The sequence below is a fragment of the Peromyscus leucopus genome, chromosome 10, assembly GCF_004664715.2.
Source record: "Peromyscus leucopus breed LL Stock chromosome 10, UCI_PerLeu_2.1, whole genome shotgun sequence".
Classification (NCBI taxonomy): domain Eukaryota; kingdom Metazoa; phylum Chordata; class Mammalia; order Rodentia; family Cricetidae; genus Peromyscus; species Peromyscus leucopus.
Window position 1 is genome coordinate 51,830,920 of NC_051071.1, and position 8,523 is coordinate 51,839,442.

At 45.1% G+C, this 8,523-nt stretch overlaps 1 long non-coding RNA gene across 1 annotated transcript; it reads left to right on the forward strand.

Moving 5' to 3' along the window:
• The first annotated feature begins 1,037 nt into the window (after window positions 1-1,037).
• Window positions 1,038-6,987, forward strand: LOC119088648. Its single transcript, XR_005092335.1, has 3 exons — window positions 1,038-1,472; window positions 6,459-6,506; window positions 6,795-6,987. It is a non-coding gene; the product is annotated as an uncharacterized LOC119088648 (long non-coding RNA).
• The last annotated feature ends 1,536 nt before the right edge of the window (window positions 6,988-8,523 follow it).

The following is an 8,523-nucleotide window of genomic DNA, read 5'->3' on the forward strand; positions in this document are numbered from 1 at the left end:
GGGACGAACAGGAAAGGAAAGGTTACGGCTTAACTGTGAGTGATGTGTTTGTGTGTCAAATTAACAAGGAGTCAATTGTGCCAGGTAGTTTTATGTGAACTTGACACAAGCTAAAGTCATCTGAGAGGAGGAAACCTTAATTAAGATAAACAAACGATGTGGAGTGTAAGCCAAATAAACCCTTTCCTCCCCAACTTTTGGTCACAATAGTAATCCTAACTAAGATAACCCCAATGCTGGAAGAGATACACAGAGGGTCTTAGTTCAGGCTAGCTGACCAATAAATTGGTTTGTTAATGAACAATCACCAGCAGAACTCTTCTGAGAAAAACTGACAAGACATCAAAAAAACTGACAGGACTCAGCCATCTTTAGTGCCCTCTCTGCTGGGTGTGGTGGTTCATGCCTTTACTCCCAACAGCACTTGGGAGGGAGAGGCCCACAGATCTCTGTGAGTTCAAGGCCTGCCTGGTCTACAGAGTGTGCTCCAGAACAGACAGCTTAGGTCAATAAGCCAGATTCTGTGGAAACAAGGATGCAGGGCAGCAAGATGGTTCGGTCGGTAAGGTCTCTGCCGCCAACCCCTAGGACCTGAGTTCAATCCCTGTACCCCACATGCTGGAAGGAGAGAGCTGCCTTCTATAAACTGTCTTTTGACCTCCACACTCGTGCTGTGGTGCATGCCTGCACACACACACAGATACAGACACACACACACACACACACACACACACACACACACACACAAGACATAAAATACAATAAAAATTTTTAATCTGTGACGCAGTTATTTCATTACACATCTGTGAGAGACACATGTAGGCAACAGCAATTTTATAGCCAAGGGGATAGATACTAAGGTACAGTGACTGGACCAAGGATCCCTCCAGGGACATGCAGACATGTAACAAGGACTGGCCTGGCAGACCCCAAACCCAGCACTCTCTGGGCCTTCTCTGGCTCTGGCAAGTCGTGCCTATTTCCCAGGCTCTCTGAAATGAGACACGAGGCTTCCTGAGAGGGCTCCTGAGAAGCTCCTGAGAAGGTCAGCGATTTTTTTTTTCAAGTTGGTCTCATTAACAATAATTATTTTATGCATAGCAACAAGAATTTGAGGCCACTTTCGACAAAACAGAATGCCACTTTAAAGAAGCTGAAAGAGCAAGGCAGCAAAGGAAACAGGAGGGAGGGCGAGGGGGGAGTAGCTCCTTCAGGAAACTGAAATTAAAGGCAGCTGTGGTGGTGTGTTCCCGTCATCCCAGCAGGAGTAGCAGAAGCAGGAGGATTGCTGCAAGTCTGAGGCCAGTGTGGGGAATACACCAGCCACACAGGAGCAAGACAAGCAAAGAACAAGGAAAGCCAAGGATGGGCAGTGTAAGTGAGCACAGACCGCGGTTCCGAGGCTCCTAGCTGACGGGGAACTCAGAAGTGACATCATTCTTGCTGTATAAAAGGAGGCGCACAGTTTTAAGGTTAGCATACATTATCGCCATTTGTTCTGTGACTTAGGGAGCACATGGCCAGAAGTCAGTGTACTTCTGGAAAATATTGCTTTAAAAGTGTAGCGTTTCCTAAAGAATAAGCTGTTTGGTTATAGGTGTAAAATCTGGCTGACTTGAAGACTTAGAAACTTTCAGCAACACACGGACTAGCTCCTGGCTACCAGTGTTAGTGGTCTCGTGTCTGTTGAAGGAAAACTGAGCATCCTGGAGAATGGACATCTCCTTTGGAAGCACAGTGCAGCAGACTGTAGGGGCTGTAAGTATTAAGAGAGGATGAACAACGTCACCCTCTTCATAAATGCCATGGTGTGCTTCAAGGTTTTAACTAGGTAGACGGACAGCCAAAGGGCACATCAAACACATGATGACAGTCGACAGTGATAGAGACATTGTTTCTGAATTCACTCACCAAAGCAACAGTTACTAAGTAACGGGCGTCTGTGCACCATCCTGGGGTTTGTTTTGCACACTTGTTCTGCAGTATGGGGGCTCAAACCCAGGTCCATATGCATGCCAGACAAGGGTTCTACCAGTAAGCTGTAACTCCAGCCACCTCCGGGATAGAAAGAGAGCAGTGACTGAGGGTCCCTGACCTCCCAAGACAGGCATGGCTGCACACTCCTGTAACCCCAGCACCTAGGAGGTAGAGGCAGGAGGATCAAGTCAAGCCTCGATTAGGTGTGGAGTTAGAGGCCAGCCTGAGCTACACGAGCCCCTGTGTCAAAAGCAAAAACACAACAAAAAGACTTCCGACCTCCTGCGAGAGCTTGCAGAAGCACGCAGTGTTGAAAACGAACCTGACAGATCGCCAGAGCTGTGACTTACCGCGGCTCAGTCTCAGGAACTGAAATTGAGAAGAAATCACAACAATAGAAGACGTAAAAGCTAAGAACAAAAGTTAAAACTTAGAGCTGGGGAAGGCTGAACTTGGGCTACCAAGTTATACTAACCAATAAGATCAAATCAGGTAAATGAAAACATCCAAGGAGCAAGGGATATTATTATTGGACAAAGATTGAGGCCCAAACTGGCACTTTTCCAGTTGAGTAATTACGGTAATGGTTACGCACCATCCAGAACCTGATTGGACCTGGAATCACTGAGGAGGCACACCTCTGGGCATAGCCGTGAGGGCATCTCTAGAGCAGTTTACTGAGGAGGGAATACCTGTCCTGAACATCAGCAGTGGCATCCCATTGGCTGGAGGAACGGAGCGCCAGCACGTGCTTCCTGTCCTTCTGGCCCCATGCTCACGCCATCATGAACTCGGCAGGTTGCTCCCTGTCAGGATGGACTGCACCACCTTAAACTGTGAGCCAAGTGAAAGCCTTCCCTCACAGCCACGAGGAAGGTAACTAACACAATATGCTGTGCTAAAAGAAAATCATAAAATGAATGCAAGAGGATTTAGTCCAGTGGTAGAGCACGTGACCAGCATGCAGGAGGTCCTAGGCACCATCCCTGGTAGCGAAGAAGAAGAAGAAGAAGAAGAAGAAGAAGAAGAAGAAGAAGAAGAAGAAGAAGAAGAATACATAGTCATTTTTATGACTCTGATATTTTTCAAAGAATAGCTGTGGGGCTGGACAGAAGACTCAGAGCATTCAGTGCTCTTACAGATGACCTGGGTTCAATTCCCAGAACCCACATGGTAGCTCACAACCATCTTTATCTCCAATTCCAGAGAAGCCAACTCCCCTTTCTGACCTCTGTAGGCACCAGGCACGCATATGGTACACATAAATTCATGCAAACACACCCACGTTCATGCAAAAATAAATAAAAAAAAAACAAATAAATGAAGGCTAGATCAAATTGTACTTATCCTATTCACTATTTATGTTATTTCCTTCTTTGCGGGTGATTTCTTGAGACCGAGTCCCTCCATGTAGCCTAGGAAGTCTCAAACTCAGAACAATCCTCCTGACTACTTCAGCCTCCTGAGGGTTGAGATTCCAGGCCCATGCCACCAAACCCAGGGCAACGCCAGCATTTTAATGAATGTCTTGACACACTTGTCTCCGTGTACAACTCTCAGAACTTTCTTAAGGGAAACTCCTGGACGGCTCAGAGAGTAAAAGTACTTACCTCATAGGTCTGAAGACCTGAGTTCAATCCCCAGGCCCCCCTGAGGAAGAAGACAACTAAGGCCCAAGAGTTTTCGTGACCTCCACACATGCACCACGTCATACGTGGTGTTCCACACTCACACACATCATAATCACACATCAAGCAATAATCAAATCAAATTAAGTATTTAAGAAATAGAAGTTCCAAGTTGTACAGTATTTGGATGTTTAAAAGTCAGAATGAAAGCAATAGCCAAATTCAATTTTCAAGTGTTTGTAACATCTTCATACCCAGTAGTCAATCAAAAATGGGAAGAGAGCAAGCAGACTTTATTTTCACATTAAAGTCTGTACTAATATTGCACATGAACACTTCCAGAACTTGGATGTCACCGAGCTCTGGCAAGCAGTAGCTTGTGGTTACAAACACTTTGCAGTGAGCAAACTTACTTCCAGATAGACTACCACAAATGCAGTAACTCCTTGGAGGCAGTGGGATCGCTGAGTCTGAGGTCAGCCTGGTCTACAGAGTGAGTTCCAGGGCAGCCAGGGCTACACAGAGAGACCCTGTCTCAAAAAACAACAACAAAAAAGTAACTAAATGCTTTTTTTTTTTTCTGAATGTAAGCTGCTGAACAGAAGCCAAATCATATCAAATATACAGGATGTGTTTCAGTGTCCACAGCTGCAATACACAACAGACAGGAGCATAAAAGCATAAAGACAAACAGAGCTAAAGCATCCATTTCCTTTGTGAGCAGATATCTCTCTCTCTCTCTCTCTCTCTCTCTCTCTCTCTCTCTCTCTCTCTCTCTCTCTCTCTCTCTCTCTCTCTCTCTCTCTCAGTTTTGACCTTCCAGACGTTGGGGGCTTCCTAGGGCAATTAAACTAATCAAGAAGGGACCAAACACTAACATGGGCTACCAAGAAAAGAAAAGAAAAATACACACCACCACCCATTTGCACATCATTCACAAGTGACCTTGAGATGAGAGGGAGAGGTGATGGATGAGAACCAGCGCGCTGTCTTTGACCTTGCGTCTGTAAACCAGCTGCTCGCTGCTCCTGCTTCTCAGATTCGGCTGTAGTGTGAATGCTGCCAGACTGGCACTCAGTCTTTATTTTTGTTTTTATTTGTTTGCTAAAACAAGGTCTCACTACATAACCAGGGAGGGCTTAGAATTCGCCGTCTTCCTGCTCAGCATCCCAGGTCTGGGACGAGAAGCGTGTGCTCCCATGCCTGGGGGTGTTCTGCCGATCCTTGATTGAAAACAAGTCCTCCATGTATCTCCTAAATCCTTCCCTTTCTAAATGCTGGGATTTTCTGTTCCTAAATTTTATTTTAGGCTCTATGTTCAAAAACAAAACCAACTTGTAGAGACTTTTAAAATTCAGTCCCTTCGTGTCTTCGGTCACTTCATTTCTTCAGTGATGTGGCCACTGGTAAATTGCTCATGGCCCTGTGTGTCTCCCTAATTAAAACCACTGGTTTATAGACATAAACACGAGAGTAGAAGGGGAGGGATTCGGGAACAGAATGAGGGTCAGCAGAAGTAAGACGGAGGCATGAGAGGATAACGGAGTGAACATGGTCAAAAGCGTGACAGACACGTTTGAAAATGTCAGAATGAAAACCCATTATGAAGTATAATTAATGTATGTTAATTTTCTTAAAGGAGGAAAAACTGGTCTCTTGTACTTCAAGACTGCTGTGTATAGATAGATCTTCTAAAATGGGTGTAGGCGCTTTGACCATCCAACAAACAGTGAATGAGGCCTTCTGAGGGCAGGTGATGAGGATGCAGAGACCTGAAGTACAGCCCAGGCCCCCAAAGGGCAACAGGATGCTAAATATGAAAGATTTATTGTCAAGACAAGCAAAGCTTTATTCTATAGAGATAATCATTATTCCAAGTTTCATAAAATCTGCGTATTCATTTTCTAAGCATATTCTAGCCCATTTATGGAGAAGACATTTTTTTTAAAGATTTTATTTATTATGTATATTGTTCTGTCTGCACATATCACTGCAGGCCAGACGAGGGCATCAGATCTCATTACAGATGGTTGTGAGCCACCATGTGGTTGCTGGGAATTGAACTCAGGACCTTTGGAAGAGCAGTCAGTGCTCTTAACCTCTGAGCCATCTCTCCAGTCCCGAGAAGACATTTTTTTTGGTAAGACCTTTAATAGAAAACATGCTGTGCTATATGTACTAGTATGCAACTTATATGTTTTATCTCATATACTGTGAGCAGAGATCAATGTTGTTTTTTTTTTTTAACTATGTGGTATTTTGCTACATGTTTCTAAAACTTTTAAACCATACCCTTCTTTAGTCATTATTTCAGTGATTATTGAAGCAGCTCCTGGCTTTCTTGTCATGGTTGCAATGAATGTCTTTGATGTATACTTTTCTTCATAAAAGGATAGTTTCTTAGGATCCTCATCTATTGCGGTGGTCTGAATGAGAGGTCCCCCACGGTCTCGAACAATTGAATATTGGGTCTCCAGATGGTGGCACCGATTGGGTAGGTTTAGGAAGTGTGGCTTTGCTGAAGGAAATACATAAAAAATCCAAAAGCCATGCTGCATTCCCACTCCACTCTCCTGCTCCCTGCTGTGGTTCCAGATGTGGTTCCAGATGTGAGTTCTCCGCTTCTGCTCCAGCTGCATGCTCGCAGCTTGACACCACGGTTCCCAACCATGATGGACTCTTATCCTTCCGGAACCACAAGCCAAACCAACCCTTCCTTCTTCTGTAAGTTGCCATGGTCACGGTGTTTTGTCACAGCAACGGAAAAGTAACTGAGTCAGAAGTTGTTACGAGGGAGTGGGCTATTGCTGTGACAGACCTGACCTTATGATTTTTGCTTGTTTGTTTTTGCAGGATTGTGGAAAGATTTGGAGCTATGGACTAGGAAAGAAGTTGGACACGGTAAGTAGAGCTTAGTGGGCCATTCTAGTAGGAGCAGGAAGGACAGTAGAGCCAAGAGCAGTGTGTACTATGGAGGCCAGCTCAAGAGGTTTCAGAGGGGAACAATATTAGCAAGTAGACTAGAAACCATTCTTGTAAAACTTTGGGGGAAAAAAGTAGCTGCTTCCTGCCCTTGTTCTATAAACTTGACTAAAGTTAAAAATAGTGGTCTAATTTCTGCGGTGGAGGGGATTTCAAGGCAGGCTAATTGACTCTGTTGAATGGTTATTAGTAATCACTCTTTTACAGGTTGCAATGAAAAAGAGAAAGTGGGCCAGAAAGAAATACATAATGTCCAGTCTGAAGAGAAAAGGGCACCAGGAAACTAAATGTTGCTGAAAGAGATATGGAGATTGTAGCAAGTATCTTAACAAGTCTTATTAATAAAATCAAACCTAAGCCAGGTATTGGGGTGAACACTGGAAGATCAGAGAAGCAGAACAATCCACAGCTACCTCACCTGGCCAGTTCCTCAGTTGATCCTGTTTCCTCACACTGGAAGCCTCTGTGTCCTCATCCGAATGAATCTCAGCTGAACTGTGCTGCTCAAAGCCTAAAAGCTTAACCAGCTCTAGTTCCTGGTCTCACGCCTTAAATACCTTTCTGCTTTCTGCCATCACTTCCTGGGATTAAAGGCTCTTATTACCATGCCTAGCTGTTTCCAGTGTGGCTTTGAACTCACAGAGATCCAGATGGATCTCTGCCTCTGGAATGCTAGGATTAAAGTTGTGTGTGCCACCATTTTCTGGACTCTATATATCTAGTGGCTGTTCTGTTCTCTGACCCCAGATAAGTTTATTAGGGTGAACAATATTTTGGGGAACACAATATCACCACAGGAGATTAAGAAATGGCCAGATCTGCTTTGGAATAAAGGGAAGGGTGGCCCTAAGGCAAGATCCCACTCAGCTAAACTAAGAACACCCAAGAAATAAGTGGCTCCTAGAAAGGACACAAACAAAAGTTGCTTTAACCAGCGCTGCTTGGGTTTGGAAACCTGACTGAGGCAGCGAAAAAATGAAGAGATGACAGACACACAGGGTGGGGTGTGCGCTCTGATGGAGCTCTACCTACTACCAATAGAACCCAGAGCCTCCTATGTTTATTGGGTATAACTCCAGGGTAGGGGTGGCTAGAGTGAGTAGGAGGTCTCTGAGGTGAGAAGTCTCAGGATGTAAATATTCGGGAGGAGGAAGCTGCAGTTACTAGTTCTGTACACACTGATCAATGACCATAACCACTTGTGTTTGGACAGAGAAAGGCTTTGATCCTGACCCATATGGGAAACAGCTTTGCCAGGTTCCCTCAAGTTGGAGGCCTCGGGATCCTCACCATGGCACCGCTCATGTCAACGATATGCACTCACCCAGGATTTCATTCACTGGGGGCTTCCTCTGCTCTCTACATAGAAATATTAAAAATCCTCTGTGTGTGTGTGTATGTGTGTGTGTGTGTGTGTGTGTGTGTCTGTCTGTCTGTCTGTCTGTCTGTCTATATGCCACCGTCTATTTGTTGGAGTTGCCGCCATCACTCTGAATTCTGTCCCATTTTCCAATCTGCCCAGCCCCTCATCCTCACTCCATTGTATCTCACCTTGTCCACTAAAGCACGCTGTGGTGGTTTGGATGAAAATGGCCCCCATCAGCCCATAGCGAGTGGTACTATTAGGAAGTGTGGCTTTGTTGGAAAAAGTGTGTTGCTGGGAGTGAGCTTTGAGGTTTCAGAAGCACAAGCCAGGCCCAGTGTCGCACACCCTTCCAGCTGCCCGTGGATCCAGATGTAGAACTCTCAGGTGCCTCTCCAGCACCGTGTCTGCCTGCATGTTGCTGTGCTTTCTGCCATGAGGACAATGGACTAAACTTCTGACCTGTAAGTCAGCCCCAGTGAAGTAGTTTCCTTTATTAGAGTTGCCATGGTCATGGTGTCTCTTCACAGCGATGGAAACCCTAAGACAGACCTCCTAACCTGCCTCCCTGCA